Genomic DNA, 19,830 nt, shown 5'->3' with positions numbered 1-19,830 from the left:
GAACAAGAGATCATTGTATAGCTCAAACCTAATTCAATTTACATTATTAATATTTTTAATCTAAATTATACGCAGACGATCTGAGTATGCTGTATTATATCAAAGTAAATAAGGGAATTATACCAGACCTTTTTGATACAATACAACAACCAAACCTCTTTGATGTTGGATGGTTAAAGATAAAAATTGGAGTTGAAAGTTTGACAAGGAATAATGGGAAGAGCGGGTTTGGCCACAATTTTTTTGTCTCAATAGAAAAAAGTTAAGTTCACACTATAAACTAGTAAATCTTTTGACAGTTTTACCCTGTGTGAGAATTTATTTGAGAAAAAGACTCACAAGACTATGTAAGTCTTTCCACAATTGTGATCAAATTTGGACAAAAAAAATTATAGTCATTTAGCACTTTCCAATTATGACCGCAATAATATGGCGGAAACAGTAAATGATCCATTGACCTTCTCTGAGAATTAGATATGATGCGGCTTTCCAACTTTAATATTAGTTGATAAATTTGTATGAATAAATCCTTTAGGCCACAATGACCCAAATTTGATAATAAAGTCTATTCACATTGTGAACAGGCATTTTGATATTCTTACCTTTTTAGCGCAAATTTAAATTTTCTTGCTTCATTTATTTTTTAGCTATTTTCAACACATTGGGATTGAACATGTTTCTTGTTTACTTATTTGTTTGTTGACTTTGCATTTCAAAATTTTATTTATACAAACAAAGAAGAAAAACGTTAAGTTATTCCATTTATTTGATTAATTTTATTAATTTAAAATAACATTAACCTTTCAAATAATTTAGAAATTGCTGCACTTTTTTAGAATGATATAGAAATGATTGAATGATAATTTAGAATGATAGAATTCAGACATAATTTTATTTGTTTGTAGCTGGACAGTTATTTTATTTGGCCACATTTTTAAAATGAAAATTTAGAATATAAAATGATTGAATATCTTCAGAAAGGCAATTTTCCTTCAAGTTTATTGACATTCCATTTTTATAATTTATCAACAGACAAATAAAATTACATAATTGGACAAGATAAATTGTTAAAATTTATAGTGATACAAATTCACTTCAAGAATTTATTTCTATGAGTTTTTAGCTATTTCAAATCTTGTTGTGTATTTTTCTAAATTTTTCAATACAAAGAATCGAGAATGTAGTAAATTCCACAATGTCAGGATTGTTGCTTCAATTAAATTAAAGGAGATATCAATAGCACATGCCTTGTAAAAATCTTCATATTGTTCTATGGTAATTGTTTTTGTATAGTACTAAGTGACCACAAAAATTTGGCCCAAATTTGACCATAATAATAAAAAGACTATATTACCCTTTTCTTTCAAATCGGCAAAGTTATATGTCTTAATACATTTACTTTGATTCAATAATTTGCTAATCATTATATATTTTGTCATTAATATAACCTCTAATAAGTAATTTTACCAATTATTTAGTTTAAATAAATTTAAACATGTATTTAGATAATTTTTTAAATATAATTTGAAAATATTCTCAATGACAATTAAAACGCAAACAAGTTTAGACATGGTAAATATCGATTTAATATGAAAATCATAAAATGCATATAGTTCATAGGTGTCGGCTCTAGTTAACATTAACTCAAGAGAATCACACATTGATGTTACAGTCTTAAACCCCTATGTTACACCGATTTGATTCCTTATGATTGTTATTATAATATATATATATAACATCCATTTAAATAATTTTATTAAATATTGTATTTAAGTAAATTGAAAATAGTTTTTAAAATTTAATGTGAAAATAATTTAATAACAACAGACAAAAATTAAAATACTTTAAACATGGTGGATATCAACAAACTATAAAAATATAAAATTATTATAGTTCATATATGTCAACCCTAGTTAACAACAACATAAGAGAATCCAACATTAATGTTGTAGACTTGTACTCATACGTCATATCGATTTGATAACTTGCAAATCATTATTTAAATGTCTTCTTATTAAGTAATGATATTAATTAATATATTTAATATAAATTTAAACTACATATTTAAATAATTTTTAATCTAATTTAAAAATATTTTAGTAACAACAACAAAAACTCAAACACTTTAGACATGATAAATATTAACATACTATAGTAATCATTACAAACATATATCTGTAAGTGTCAATCCTAGTTAACATCAATCTAAGAGAGTCGTACAATGTTGTTACTTGTTGTCTATTCCATTTAATAACTTCTGAATCATTACTTATATTGTTCTTAATAAGATCTTTAAATAAGAATTTTATTAATTGTTATATTCAAATAAATTTAAACTATATAATTAAATAGTTTTTAAAATTATTTCAATAATAACAATCACAGTCCAATATTCTTTATATATGATAGACATCAATATATTATAGAAATAATTAAAAATTATATAGTTCACAAGTATCAATCATAGTTAACAGCAATCTAAGAGAGTCACATAGTAATGTTATAGTCTTGTGCCCATATGTTACTTCAATTTAATAATTTGCGACTCAATATATATATTTGTTATTAATATGACCTTTAATTAAGTAATTTTATTTAGATATTATGTAAAAAATATTATACTATAAATTTAGATATTTTTAAAAATATAATTTGAGAATATTTCAGTCATCAAATTCAAAAAACTTTAGAAATTATAGACATTAACACATTATAAAAATCATAAATTTCATATAATTCATGAGTGTCGGCCTTTTTAACAGCAATCTAAAAGAGTCACGTATTAATGATGTGGTCTTGAATGTTACGCTGATTTGATAAATTATGAATCATTACTTATATGTCTATTTAAGTAATTTATTAGCTATTATGTTTAAAAAAAATTAAAATGCATATTTAAATAATTGTTTAGGTGTAATTTAAAAAGTCCAATAATGAGAATTAAAACTCAAAACACTTTTTGATATAGAATAGGCACATTATAGAAACATAAAATTTGCTTCATTGTATATTGCTAAGTAATTAGTATAATTTTTAATTAGAGAAGATATTTATTTATATCATTATTAACATGAAGTTTAATTGTCTCCTTCAATACAAAACTATATATTAAGTGAAAAATATATATTTTTTTAAATGTATATCCTTATTATGTATTATACTTTGTTTTACATACATTAAAAAATAATGTAATTTAAAATTGTATCCTAAATAAAATATATCTAACTAGGTGTTGGCTGATCTTCTATTTATTTTTTTTGAAACATCATCTTGACTAACATTAATTCTTTTTTGGAACAATTATAATATAGAAAAAGTTTAATGTTGTTCAACGTCTTATAAATGTCTCATTATGAATTTATATTTTATTTAAAATATCTAATTTCCAAAATTACACTGTATTCTTTCTTTTTAAAAATACCTATTGTATAGACGATGCATTGATCATTGAAATTCTAGAAATAATTTTATTTACTCGATTATACAAAAAGAAAAAAGTAATTATAAGTTTTCGAATCCATACAAAATTACTTTATTAATTTGTACTGCAAAGTAATTAAGTAGGTAAAATATTTATTTATAGTTATTATTATCGTGAAGTCTATTTTATTTTTTAATAAAGAAATTTATTTTTAGCAAAAAATAATTTTTAGAGGTATTCATTCCTACGTTCTTAACATTCATTCATACTGGCGTCTGCGCTGGTTTCGACATGTCTGTTTCAGTAGGTTATTTGCTTTGTAATTTTATTATATGATCCATAATTAATTATTATAAGTTATTTATATATTAAAAAATTAATAATATTTAATATAAAAAATAAAATAGATAGTTATGACATGTTTCAACTGCTTTAATTGCAATTTTATTAAATATCACTCTTAATTAAGTTTTATTAGCCATCTAAGAATTAGAAAATAATAATATTTAAAAAAATTAAAATTGATATAAAATGATAAATTAAAGTTTATTGTTTTAAATTAACTTGACGTCTTATATGAGACCCACTTAAATTTTTTTCACAGATGTTTTTATCAGTAACTTTACTATATCACTTTTTACTAAATATCTCCTCTAATTAATTATTAAAAGTCATTTAACTATTAAAAATTTAATACTGTTTAATAAGAAAATAATATAGACATAAATAAAAAAAATTAACTCTTGATATTTTAAATTAATTTGACGTTTTATATGAGGCTCACTTAAATTTTTTCACAAATATTTTTCATAGTAACTTTGTTGTATAACTTTTTTACTAAATATCTCTCCTAATTAAATATTATAAGTCATCTAATATTAAAAATTTAATGATATTTAATAAAAAAGTAATATAGACACAAAATAATAAATTAACTCTTGATACTTTAAATTAACTTGACGTCTTATATGAGGTTTACTTAAAAAATTTTCACAAATATTTTTCATATTAACTTTGTTATATCACTTTTTACTAAATATCTCCCCTAATTAATTACTATAAGTCATCTAATATTAAGAAATTAATAATATTTAATTAAAAGGTAATATAGACATAAGATTATAAATTAACTCTTGATGTTTTAAATTAACTTGATGTCTTATATGAGGCTCACTTAATTTTTTTCACAGATACTTTTATAATAATTTTACTATATCACTTCTAATTAGTTCTTGTAAGTCATTTAAGACATGTTTGTTTCGCTGCTTTAATCGTGATTTTACTATATCATATCTATTTATTTATTATGGCTATCTAAGCATTGTGCCATTTAAATTGACATTTATGATTTATTAATGATAAGCAAATCGACATGTTTGTTTGTGTTGCCTGCTTAGATATTTCCTTTTACATTTGTTTATTTTATTTTTCTTTTTAATCTGTTATATATTTGAGAATTATGTAAAAGTATTATAAATCATAATAATTAGCAATATAAAATAGTTAAAAAGGCATAAAAAAAAATTCGTTGACTCTCTAAATTTTATTTCTGCCACATAAATTGGAACAGAAGAAAAAATATTATAAATCACAATAATTAATAATTTAAAATATTTAAAAAAAATATGTAAAAAATTTAGTCAACTCTCAAAATTGTATCAATACCACACAAAATTTGACAGAGGGTGTAATATATATTATTTAAAGATTACGTGAAAAGTATTATAAATCACAATAATTAATCTAAAAATGTTCTTCATGTTGGGCTCATGCTAACACAGGTCATATCACCCCTAGTGTGTAGAGAAAATTGAAGAAAAAGTGTCTTTTAAATCTTGAATGAAGGATTGGTGACATAGACCAACTTAAAGGGTCAAACATAATTAGGAAGCTTGATTAAGTTAATTGTGGACTTAATTAATATTTTCAAGCTTTCCAATCTTTTTAAAAATACAAATCAACCCAACCCACACCCCTCTTCAATCCAAATCATTGACCATCTCTCTCTTCTGTCAACCAACAATTCTGCAAATTTCTTCTTTTAATCCTTGGCAACTTCAACCTCCGACGATAAATAGTTAGGCTTCGAGTTCCTTTTCGACTTTAAATTTCAATCGACGTGACAACCTTGCTCTTCGACCACAACAGTTTCAAATTCTTCATCATTTCTTTTCTTCTTTCACAGGTAAAAAAATTATGGTTTTTTTAGTTTTTAAGAAAACGAGGAACTTGAGCCAATTTCTCTTATAGTATTGATTAACAATTTCAATATTTGTTGCTTTAATTTAAAATGCGGTCTGAATAAAACCCTAATTTCTGGTATTTCTTCTCTTTTCTTTTCCTCTTTTATTGTTTGATTTCAAAGTTTAATTTGTTACGTTTGTTGCTGGATTGATTTGTTCTTGTTCTTTGTAAAAATGGTGATATTGTTGTTGTTCTGTTGAACAAAATTATGCTACTATTTTTTTTCCAATAGATTATCCATTTGGTGCAATATATTAACCATCTGATACAACAGATTTAGCATATGATACAACAGATCAACCATCTGATTCAACAACGGAACCATCAGATTAAAATTTTGATGCAACAAATTAAACATTTGATGCAATAGATTAATCATCTGATGCAACAGAGGAACAATCAAACAAAAACTTTAATGCAATAGATTTAGCATATGATGCAATAGTTTAACCATATGATACAACAGTTTAATCATCTGATGCAACAAATTAACCATTTGTTGCAATAGATTAACCATCTAATATAACAGATTTACTATTGGATGCAATAGAGAAATCATCTAATTAAAAATCTGACACAACAGATTAATCATCTGATGCAACGGAGGAACCATAATTTAAAAATTTGATGCAATAGATGAACCTCCTATTGGATAAAATCCTATCAACTCTTCCAATAAGACATGTCCAAGACTTGATTTTTCCAACTGATCATTCATCTGTCACGATAGACGACCCTTCTGTTGAAAGAAATCTAAATAATATTGACCGTTAATAACTGTTTTAACAGACCACTCATATATTGCAATAGATGTGTGACCTGTTACACAGACCATTCATCTTTCTCAATAGATGAGTGATATATTTTGTATTGTCGCAACAGATTACTCAGCTGTTGCTACAGGTTAGTTAAATGTTCCAATAGATCACTCATATATTGCAACAGATGTATGATCTATTGCACAAACCATTCATCTTTCTCTATAGATAAGTGATATATTTTGTATTATCGCAATAACTTACTCAGTCGTTACTACAGGTTATTTAACTGTTCTAACAGATCACTTATATATTGCAATAGATGTGTGATCTATTGCACAGACCATTCAACTTTCTCAATAGATGAATGATATATTTTGTATTGTTGCAATAGATTACTCATCCATTGTAACCAATTATTTAACTATTCCAACAGATGTATGATCTATTACACAGACCATTTATCTATCTTACAAGATGGGTGATATATTTTGTATTGTTGGAATAGATTACTCATCCATTGCAACAGGTTAGTTATTTGATGCAACAGATAACCTTCCCGGTGCAATATATGTGTGATTTTTTGCAACTATTATTTTACTATTTTGCATATTAGATTTACTGTTATCCTTTTTTAATGATGCATTAATCAACTATAATATATTTTTTATGTTCTTATTAATTTTAGATAATATGGCTCCCAAAAGACCAAAAACCGAATAAGTCCAAGTAAAGGAACAAGTGAAGCAGCTAGGCTATATCCATCACTCTATGAGTTTGCTTTACAAGCGTTATCTCAATCAGGAGCTATGATGAACAGGGGAGAAGGAATATTTTATAAGAGCTAATCCAAATGCTAATAGCCCTTCTACTAAAGAGTTGGTCAAAACCTTCAGCATTGATCATTATCCTATGAGAATACAGTGTGATGGTGCCACAGATTTAACGGGTAATTTTGTGGTTAAGTCAACCATGGGAAAATCTTTCGACGCCTTCCAAAAAATACTTCGAGAATAAAAATTAGATGCTTATTTCAGGGACAGTTGCTTTGGAAAATATCTTGATTTATCGGAGGACAACAATGCTCGTTTCCAAATGAAAATGGTATATGAACTTCTCAAGTGTAGGTTTATGAATGAAAACAAAGATAAGATGGATGAGGTGTGGATAAATTACTGTGGCATGCCTATTTGTTTTGGTTGGAAGGAATTTGCCATAGTTACTAGACTAAAATATTATCCTCCTTCTCCTTCCCATGTTATACCTATTCTAACCCCAAAAAAGCACCTCGCACACCCCAAAAAGGCAAAGGCAAATCATGTGATCGTGATAACCTAGTGTCCATTATTCTTTCAAACTTCAAGAATAAAAATTTGCTAGAAGCATTGAAAGGTAAAAGAATTTCAAAGAAGCACAAGCAGTCATTGTGCTTGGTTTGGTTTGTACATAATATTTTTTTGGCAAGAGATGTTAAAAATAACATAAGTGTTGGTTTAATAAAGCTCTTTGAGGATCTTGAGGCGTTTAACAGCTATCCTTGGGGTTATAAAAGCTTCAAAATGACTGTCAAATATTTGTTGACTCCTTTAGCGCCAAAGACAATCAACTTATATGGATTTTCATGGGCTTTCATGATAAATGTTTCTTTCATTTATTATGACATCATTCATTTTTTTTACTCAATAATGGTTTTGATTTTTTGGTGTTACTTTATAGGCTTGGGCGTTTGAAGCCATTCCTTATTTGAGACAATAAGTGAACTACCAGGAAGAAGTTTCCTGTCCAAGAATCTTGAGATGGTTGTCAGCAAAAATTGATAAAAATATAAAATTTCTTGATCTCTTCAACCCCTCGAAGGATGCAGTAAGTATAATTATAATTAAGTTTTTTTTTAATTATTGATTTTTTTGAATTCTCTAATCATCATTCTAATATATGTAATTATTTATATTAGATTGTGCATTCGTCGCTAGTTTCGACCAATCGAGAGTTGAAGATATCATTTTTTCTTACTTTACGGTTCGTGCAAACTTTATCGAACCCTAAGGTCATTGACAGAATAAAAATAGAATTGTTTAGAGCAACAACTATTGGTGATAGAGCTGTTGGTGGTAGTAGTGGTGGTGGTGGTGGTGCTAATGATGCTCCTCTTATGGTATTTAAAATAAACCATTATGAGCATAATCATACTATTTATACATATTTTGCCTCTCACAACGAATGTTTTTCATACAAATATCAAGACTGCAAGGTAAAACATAATATAGTGATTAATGCTATTAATGCATTAACTGTTTCTGTAAAGGATTTGACATATGAGAGAGATGTCATTCCATCAAAGAGAATTTTATATCCATCCACTCCATTAGAGATTAAGGCTAAGATGAGAAGGAAAGTAATTTTCAAGGCATTATCAAGCATTCAAAAAAGCAAAATTATAACTCCTCTGTCCGTGTGTTGCGTTGAGCAATATATAATGGCCAAAGGAGAGCAGCACGAGCTAAAGAAGGTAAATATATATGTCTATTCCAACTAACAAACAAACGCACATCTGTTTCAACAGATGACACATCTGTTAAAAATTATCAAACAGATAGATACATCTGTTGCAATAGTTGACTAACTTATTGCATCAGATAAAGTATCTATCGTAACATATGTCTCATCCATTTTAGCAAATCAAATAGCTTTTCGTACTGCTTTTATTTATACTAACAAATGACCTATCTGCTGTAACAGATGAGTCACATGTTGCAACAGATGGTTCATCCATTAGAAATTATCATACATGTCTTTCTCATGTAGAAATTTGTCCCAACAATTGATTCATCTGTTGCAACAAAAATATAATTTGTTTTGGATAATTTACAAAAGGAGGAAGACCTATTTAATTTGATAGAACAGATGAGTTATCCTTTTCTATTTAGTTGTATCTCCGTGATTAGCATTGACCAATTCTGACTTTCCAGGTGGATGTAGAAGCTACTGTTGAACAACATTGACAATATCCTATTTCTTTTATAAAAATACGGAGAACAAAAAGTGCAGAAACCGTACATAAGCAACAATAAAGATCCACGATGACCAAAGCCGAATTCCATAGCACCAGATGAAGAACAACTTGTCCATATTGAGTAGATCTTTATAGCTTGAGTTTTTCAAAGTAATAACCCCATCCATCCTTAGGAATTCTTTGCATCAATACTTAAATTGTTGATGTATTTGTTAAGATCTGTACCTATAATAATTTTTTTACATTTTATTTATTTGTTAATTTATTTTAGCTAATTTCTGAAGGCTTCAATTTATTTTTTTTGTCTATGAATTTTAATTTTTTCCTTAGATTTGAACTTATTAATTGAAATGGAATACTATATTCAAATATTACAACAGATAGTGTATTTGTTGCAACAGGCGACACATCTGTTGGAAAATATCAAACAAATTTAGACATATGCTGCAACAGATAGGTAATCTATAGCAAATTATCAAACAGGTCTTTCCACTGTTGCAACAGATAGACTTAGATAAAAGCATCGACATAATGCAACAGATGACCAATCTATTGCAACAGATAACCTATATGTCATAACAGGTAGAATATCTATTACAACAGATGGATAATTTGTTGCATTATAAAAATTTACCTTTCATTAGACATACAAAATTGTCACTACATGTAAAAAAGTGAAAGTGACTTGAAATACAAAAGAAAAAATTCATCGACAGTGTTCAGTTTAAATACCTTAAATAAAATAGGCATCAAGTATACAGTGTTCATTTTAAACACGTAAATTAAAATAGACATCAAATGTGTCAGTTTGTCACTTTTTGCCCTGGTAGCTGCTCGCATGTAATTCACACAACCAAGGCTCATTAAACCCCCATTTTTACTGATTTGGCCCCCAACTATTACTTTTCTCCCATTGTCTTATATATTCATCTTCTTCCTAAAATTTCAACCTAAATTCCTAAGTCTCCTTTTTCTTCATCTTTTTTTCTCTATCCAAATTCATCTCGATTATTTATATTTTTTTCTGCATATTTTTTTTTATTTTTTTCAACTGAGCTTGACAATGTCGAGCTCATCTTCCACTATTTTTTGTGACAAAGATTTTTTATATTGTAAGTGTGATCATGAAGCTTTATTGAAGACTTTTTGGCAACAAAACACAGGTTGTAGGTTTTTTACTTGTAAGATTTCAAAGGTAATATCTTTTTTATTTAATTGGTTGATTACTTATTGACTTGTCATTGTTTTGTGTTGTGGTCTTATTTTTGTAGAAGTTAAGTGGATTTGATTACTTTGATTGGTATGAAGAATGACACCCTTCACAAGCAAATCGTATAATCTGGGGTTTTTTGAAGAAAGTCAAGGCTTTTGAAGAGCAACAAAATCGAGCAAGAAGATACTATATTGTTGGCATTATTGCTACTGGTTTGATGGTGTTGGGCAGATGGATATTCAAGCCTAATTGCTGAAATTTTCATGGTGGTGTATTTGTATTTGCTACTGGTTTGGTGTCGTTGAGCACATGGATATTCAAGCATAATTATTGGAAAATATCAAACAGATTTAGACATATGTTGCAATATGTAGGTCATCTATTAGAAATTATCAAACAGGTTTTCCCACTGTTGTAACAAATAAGAATATATCAACATAATGCAATAGAGGACCAACCTATTGTAACAGATAAACTATCTGTCAAAATAGATAGAATATATTTTACAAAAGATGGAAAATCTGTTGCATTGTGAAAAATTCAACTATCATTAGACAAAATAAATTGCCCCTACATGTATTTATATGTATGTATGTAATGTAATGTAAAGTATGTAAAGTGAAGTGACTTGAAATAAAAAAATTGTTATTTCACAGGCTCTTCTTTATACACAGGCTCCAAGCGTCTAGTTAGTACCCCATAAGCCCAGACCTCTTGCATGTTTACCATAGTGTTGTCTCACAGAAAGATTGTTGGCTCGACTATTTCTGTTTCGGTCAGCAAACATTCAATGTGTGCAAGATTGTGCGACCTGCACGGGGCAGTAGTTTTATTTTTTGAAAGGTTCATGTCCTTGTTTCGACCTTCAAAATCCCATGGCTGCTTCATCAACACTTTCATTGGCAAATGATCCATCATTTTACTCTGCCTCAATAAGATGGGGAACAACTCCAATAGTGGTTGCATGTAGGAAAAACAATTGACCTCATCTAAGGTAGGTAAGTTGTAGTCATAAACCTTGATCTTTCCCTCTCCGAGAAGTATCTCAACAGCCCGATAATGTACGTCATCCATATTCATTACTCCAAGAATCCTCTTTGCCACAGTCCAGCTCTTGCCATGTGGATTTGGCCTCTCCCCTCTAGCATATTTTATTATTTCTTCATCCCATGGGAACCCAAAAAGTAATGAATATAATCCCTCACCACGGGAGTTGATTCTAGGTTACTGAGGTAATCGTACCTATCCTTGAGATTTCGGTAGAAGTTGAGGTCCATTATCCTATTGGGAGCATCATAAGCTTTTGGGTAGGCTAATTGCCTGCCTCTCATGAGGCAGAGAATTTCTTCAACATACTGTGATATAAGAAGTCAATTTTTAAATAGGTTAGTAATTATAAAGAACTAAAACATAGTGAAAGATACAACGGATGGTACATCTATTGCAGAGGGTTCTCTAAATCTGTTCACAGATTACGCATCTAACGCAACTTATGCAAGAGATGGGTAATATGATGCAATAGAACCACCACAAGTTACACCAGAATACATATATATTAGAAGGCTAGGTTAGGAAAAGTAAACTTACCCTATCCACGTACTGCGTACGCATGTCTATCATACTTCTAAAGTCTTTGGCAGAAAAGTTATGGATGGGGTAATCTTTTGCACCCTGCTTGGACCATCGTAGATCCCTCTTATCTTTGGCGCCAAGTTTCCCGTATATGTCTACCTTCTTGAATGGCCCCTGAACTTCAATAGCTTTTGAAAAGGGGGGAGTTGTAATTTTTTTGGATTTTTAATTGGAGAGTTCTTGGCTAATTGCTTTTTTTCCTTCTAACCGCCGTTGTAGGAGTGTATGGCTCCCTCACCTTCTTAGATGGTTTGACACCCCTCTTGGATTTCAATTCCTCAATAGCTTTAGCGATAGCCTCTACTTTTTCAAAGAGTTTATCCTGGCTGTCTTTGCACTCTTCGTATTTGCAATAAGAACATAAGGGTGAAGAGGGGTAAGAGTGACCGGTGTAATGGTGAGAGGGACCTGCGTAATGGGGAGAGGGACCAATGACAGGTGTGTTTTCAAACATATTTATTTTTTATTGAGCATCAATATGCTCAACATCACGACTAGGAGTAGCATCAACATGCCTACCACCAACATCAACTTCACCAGCAACACCTCTAGAAGAACCACCCAGATTTGTTGCAGTAGTTTGGTTATGAAGAGCCTCAACACTAGGCTGACCTTGCCTAACTTCTCTTCTTATGGTTGTTTCTCCAGACAATTACTTCTTTATTAACTCCATTGTTGGGTCTGCTATAGTATCAACATGACCTAGAGTTAAAAAATAGTCATCCCCAACTCTTGCTTAGTAGGCAGGATCCATGGATGCACAAACTGTAAAGAAAAAGACTAATATATTTAAATCATATAATATAATAATTTTCACAGTTGGGTTACATGTTAACATAGACAACTTATGCAACAGATTATATGTATGTTGCAATAGATTAATAGTATATTACATCAGATTACCCATTTATTGCATAATTTGCAGTAAATGGTTAATCTGTTAAGAGTCGGGTTCAGAGAACCAAAGCAACAGATAGGTAATCTAATGCAAAATATCAATCATCTGTCACAACAGATTACCAATCTGTTGTACTAGTTGGCACAGAACGGGTAATCTCTTATAACAAATGTCCCATCCAGTTCATTAGATAGAACATCTATTGCACCAGATATAACATCTGTTCAATATCTTTCATTGAGTCAAATTAATTTACTTGAAATAAGAAGTACTGCATCATCCAGAGGTTTAAAGAGATCAGCCTCCTTAATTCTTGTATTTTTCTTTGCATCCAACCACCTAAACTTACTTGGATGAGAAACCTCATTCGGGTAATCCATTACCTACTTTCGTAGGGGAGGAATGGCTTCAAATGCCCAAGCCTAAAACATATAATAGAAAGCAAGCAAAAAAAAGTCATATTAACTATATTTAATATAAATTAATGAATGAGTAAAAATAGTGATTAATTTTACAATGAAAGGCCAAGCAAAGCCGTATAATGTAATCGTCCCTAGGCATAGCTTTGTCAGTAAATATTGACAGTCAAGTAGAAGTTGTCATATCCCCAGGGATAATTGTTGAATTTATCAAAATCCTCAGCACGCGCCAACAAATCATCTTCTATGATCTTATTGACTTTTCTTGCCAATATAACGGAATGAGCAAACCAAACTAAGCATAATTGCTCCCTGTACTACTTTGGTATGGTTTTATACTTGAGATCTGTCATCAAATTTAATGCTTTGTAGCCATGTCTAGCAATGTCCAACAACCCATCTATTTTTTCCTTGCATTTATTGGTTTTGCTGGGTGGTCGCTGCGACAATGCCTTCCCTCTATTTTCTTCTAGTGGTTTGACTATCCAGGTTGCCTTGGCGATAGGTTCTTCTGGACGATCACATCTCAAGCCCGTCACTATGGTAAACTCTTGCAAGACAAAACAAATTGGCATGCCACAGTAGTTGATCCGAATTTCATCCATCTTTTTGTCCCCCTCCTCCAAATCTTTATCATCCTCCACGAACTTGATCCTGTGCTTGAGAAGATCATATACCATCCTCATTTGGAAAAGGGCAGGGGGTTCCCTGGCAGCTCAAGAAAGCATCCAAAGCAGCTCCTCTTAAAAAGTCCGTCTATATTTCGTTCTTTATAATATTCCTAAAATAATTAAAAAATTTCCCCAACTGACATTTAAGTATAAGTTCACCAGTTAGTTCTGCAGGGTCATCTATCCGTATCGCAACTAGAAACCTATCAATACTAATAGTTTTGATAGGATCATGTTGGGATGTAGATATTAATTCACGCCCCATTGGTGATCCATTATCATCATGTTGATGATCATCCCATTTCTCACTCTCCAATTCCTCCTCTTTCTCACTTATACTTTCTTTATCACCATCTATAGACCCTTGTCTATCTCCTTCAACATTATTTTCATATCTCTCCTCAGCTTCACTTTTCCCTGACTAAGATTGCTTAGGAAGTTCCTCCTAATCCCTCTATACTGTAGCCTTTGTTGTTGGGTGGTCAGAAATTGATCCACTTTCACTTTGTTTTCTTTTGGGAGACATGTTTTACCTACAAACAACAGAAAAACAAAAATTACATTGCAATTGATGTATGCATAAATTTTAAAAAATACATTACAAACACTATGAATACCGACACACCAATAGCCACCACCATAAACACCACCAACCAATGCCACAAACACTATAAATACTGACACCACCAACAACCACTATAAACACGACTAACCAATGCCACCAACAGCCAGCACAAACACCACCATTGCCACCACGACGACCACCAACACCAACAACACGACCACCAATACCACAAACACCATCCAACAATACCACAACAATCAACAGAATACCGCAATAAAAACTAGGATTTTCTTGAGTTCTTCCTATGATTTTACCATCAAAACTTAAAATTATAAAATTCATTCTCAAAGATAACACAACTAAAAGTCTTATTTTTCATCATTAACTTAAAAGCCCTTACTTTTTAGTAAAAATAACAAATATAGAACTCTTCTCGAACTCTGTTACCCACAAAGACAGAGAAAACGATCGATACAAGCAAGAATAAAGTAAAAAATAACACCTATGTGGTAAAAAATGAGAATAAAATCCATCTATTGTGAAGGTTTGAACAATTTGGTGAGTAGTTGTTGTCTGTATTGTTAAGAGAGAGAAAAGAGTGAGAACTCGAGATTTGAAATAATGAAATATTTTTCTCACAAATAGATGATTTGTATGGGTTAATTTATAATTTGGAAAAGTATGACAAGTTTTGAAAATGTTAATTTGGTCCGAATTGATCTTAATGATTTTTTAAAATTATAAAATATATGCATAATTTTTTAACCCTCTTATCATGCAATTGCTAAAAGACACAATTGAAGTTGTATTTGACCCTATGAACTCACCCTTAGTCCTAGATTAATCAATTATAGGTATTAGTTGAACATATGAACCCAATTAAAATTGTATAAAAACAAATGTTCAACCTGTTACAATAGATGACTTATCTGTTTGAATTAATCAAATAGATTAAGTCATTTGTTGCAACAGATTACCTATCTGTTGTGAATTATCAAATAGATTAAGTTATTCGTTGCAATAGATTACCCATCTATTGTAAATTATCAAATAAACGTTGCCATCTATTGTAGTTGACCCTATGAGAACTCATCCATATTCCTAGATTAATTAATTAAGGTATTAGTTGAACATATAAGGTAATAAGAATTAATTCAGCTCAGAGCGATCGATCGACGACTCTAGTCCAGAGGAATGCAATATCATCTCATCATTCAATTGCCAAAAGTCTCAATAAAAGTTGTAGTTGACCCTATGAGAACTCACCCCTAGTCCTAGATTAATCAATTAAGGTATTAGTGGAACATCTAAGTTAATAAGAATCAATTCAGTTCAGAGCGATCAATCGACGACTCTGGTCAAGAGAAATGCAATCCTGTCTCATCATACAATTGTCAAAAGACTCAATTAAAGTTGTAGTTGGACCTATGAGAACTCACCCCTACTCCTAGATTAATCAATCAAGGTATTAGTTGAACATATAATAAGAATCAATTCAGCTCAGAGTGATCGATCGACGACTCTGGTCAGGAGGAATGCAATACCGTCTCATCATGCAATTTCTAAAAGACTTAATTAAAGTTGCAGTTAACACTATAAGAACTCACACCTAGTCCTAGATTAATCAATGAAGGTATTAGTTGAACATATGAACTCAATTGAAATTGTATAAAAATAAATATTCAATCTGTTGTAATAGATGACTTATCTGTTGTAATTAATCAAACAGATTAAGTCATTTGTTGCAACAGATTTCCCATCTGTTGTAAATTATCAAATAGATTAAGTCATCCATTGTAACAGATTACCCATCTGTTGTAAATTATTAAATAAGCACTGCCATATGTTATAATTGACCCTATGAGAACGCATTTCTAGTTGTAGATTAATCAATTAAGGTATCAGTTGAATATATTAGGTAATAAGAATTGCTTCAGCTCAGAGTGATCGATCGATGACTCTGGTCAGGAGGAACTCAATACCATCTCATCATTTAATTTCCAAAAGACTCAATTAAAGTTGTAGTTGACCCAATGAGAACTCACCCCTAGTCCCAGATTAATCAATCTAGGTATTGGTTGAACATATGAACTCAATTGAAATTGTATAAAAACAAATGTTCAACCTGTTGTAATAGATGACTTATCGATAGGAATTAATCAAACAGATTAAGTCATTTGTTGTAACAGATTATCTATCTGTTGTAAATCATAAAACAGGCACTGCCATCTATTACGATAGATGACCGAGCTTTGGAAATTTTCAAACAGAAATTGTCATCTATTGTAAAGTATGACTTAGATATTTTAAGATCATTTTTTTAAAAGCAATTTAGGTATTTCCTGTCCGAGATAAAAAGGATAAAATACTAATACTAAGGCAGTAAAAAATATTACTTGGATAACTCAAAAATCTCCTCATTGAGTAGTCTTATTTGGTCTTTTCAATGTCACCTTCTCCTCATGCCCCTCAAAAGTTATTAATGAATATTTAAAATCCATATCTAGAACACTCTCTCTTCTTTATTCTCAGTTCTCTTTCTCTTCTTTTTTCCTCTTTTTTCTTTTTTTTTTGGATGAGGATCTTTTTGAATCTCAACCAATCAATATCTTTTATCGATTTAACTGGATGTTCTGATCCTTTTTTTTACATTACAAATATGGTTCACTATTTCTCTTTCCTTCTCGTATTCTTCTTTGTATGTTATTTAAATTAGATATTTACATCTGTTGTTATTAATAATTTACCCATTATCAGTTTCTTATTTATTGAGAAAATTAAAGAAAAGGTGACTTTTAAGTCTTGAATGAATGAACTGTTGTTTTTATTAAAATATGAAAAAAAAAAGTCCTCTGATGGGAGAACTTAAAAGCCTTGTTCTCAGTATAGTTTTTTTATGTCTGTTGTTTGTTACTTTGGTGGTGCTGTTGTTGGGGTGGTGGTCGTGTTGGAACATATGGTATTTGTGTTATTGATGGTGTTGGAACGTATGGTGTTGTTTCTTTATTGTTGATTTTGTTGGTGGTGGTGTTGCAACAGTTTCCTTAACTATTGCAACTGATGAATCAGCTATTGGAACTGATGGAGCAACTATTTAAAGAAATCAAACTAGTAGTAAGGCTTGTTTGATTTATTCCAATAGATGATCCATCTATTGTAACATATCATCCATCTATTGCAACAGATTCCTCATCGGTTGAAAAGATGGAAAATCTATTTCATCAGATTGGTCATCTGTTGATTCATTCAATTTTGTGCTACCTTTTTGTAATGTTTTTCTCTTGTTTATCATCAAATGTATTTTTATTGTTTGCAGATAAAAGAAAGTGAAATTGGATCAAATTTTGCCTGATTAGCATTAAAGGCTGGAGTAAAGATGGGTTCGGAGGAATAAGCTGCTTGCAGATGGAACCACTTCATATATAAGAGGTATGTATTACTGATCAACCTATCGTAAAAACACACATCCAGTACAATGATTTTGTGAATGTATGTTCTTTACTTATCAGGCATTAATCCTTCAAATAAGACATAGCATTTTATAGTTAAGATTGTTAAGTTCAAACTAGTAAGGACGAGGGACCAAGTAGGTGGTGTTGATAACCTGTTACAGTTTAATAAAGATTTTGCTAATGTTTATGTGTCAAGTTTGGAGAAGGGTTGAGTTTTTTGGTGGCAGTGTAAACATTTAAATAGTTATTACACTAACTTTAAGGGTTCAATAGACTTTCAAAAAAGGCCTTTAAAGCCTCGTACTGCTTCAAATAAGAATGAAAATGAATATAGTTATTATTCTAGTCCAAATTTATATGGATGAGTTGATCGAGGAGACTATTATACAACAAATATTTATCATAAGAATACCTGTGTGGGAAGGGGGAGGTGGAGAAGATCATATATCAACTAAGACCTTATTAAAGAAGAAACACAGGGTAGGAAAGAAAGTGTAGCAAAATTGGCTGATGAAATTGACATGAAAAATGAAAAAAACTGAATGATTTGCGAATGTGAAAGTGTTTCCAAAAGTGAAAATCCATCAAATGTTCTTGAAAAAAAATACTCAAGTGGACTAAAGCTGTGCACTTTGTTCGGGGACTACAACTAGCTAGCGTGGCCTGAATGAAGACCCGCAAAATATAGGACCATACCTCTAAAGTTTCATCTTTGCGAGCATGGAAGGTGGTAAGATTGTTGGTCAGGATTGAAACCTGAACCAAATACTCCTGAATTAAAAATAAGGGATCAATCTAAGGTGACAATTTCTCAAGTTAAACTTGTATCCCATGTCTTCTGTTTATGGATATGGTCAGGTCAAAGGCAGTAGAAATAACAAGGCATGGGATTTCTACCCAACTTCAGACCTTTTTTTTTCTACTGCCATTGAATTAATCATAGCCACATGCAAGTTAGACTTCAGAAATTAATGCCTTGGCTTCCCTTATTTTTAATTCTGGAGTTGTTGGTTCAGGTTTCATTCTTGACTAATAATCTTACTAATCTCTTGTTCTTGCGAAGCTATTTCTTTAGAGTTCTGGTACTGCACTTTATGAGTCTTCATTGAGGCCATGCTCACTAGTTGCAGTCTTTAGCAAAGTAACCATCTCAAGTCCTCTTGACCATTCTTCCTTTTCTTCAACGACTGATGGATTTTTATATTTGAATACACTTCCATATTTGAAGCTCATTCTGTTTTTTCATTTCTCATGTCAATTTAATTGGCTAAATTTGCTAGAAATTCCTTACTTGCTTTCCTGTGTTTCCTTTTAAATAGGGTCTAAGATGATATATGGTCTTCTCCACCTCCTCCTTCCTGCACAGATATTCCCCCAAGCACCTACTATTGTATAATAGTCTCCTCGAGCAACCCAATTATATAAATTTAGAATAGGAGAATTTCTATTGGTTCCAGCATTGTTTGCTACAGTGCGAGGCTTTGGATGCCTTTCAAGAAGTCTATCAAGCCATTAAAATTGGTCCAATCACTATTGGATATTTA

Source organism: Capsicum annuum, chromosome 11 (genome assembly GCF_002878395.1).
Source record: "Capsicum annuum cultivar UCD-10X-F1 chromosome 11, UCD10Xv1.1, whole genome shotgun sequence".
Taxonomy (NCBI): domain Eukaryota; kingdom Viridiplantae; phylum Streptophyta; class Magnoliopsida; order Solanales; family Solanaceae; genus Capsicum; species Capsicum annuum.
This window is presented reverse-complemented; position numbering follows the sequence as displayed.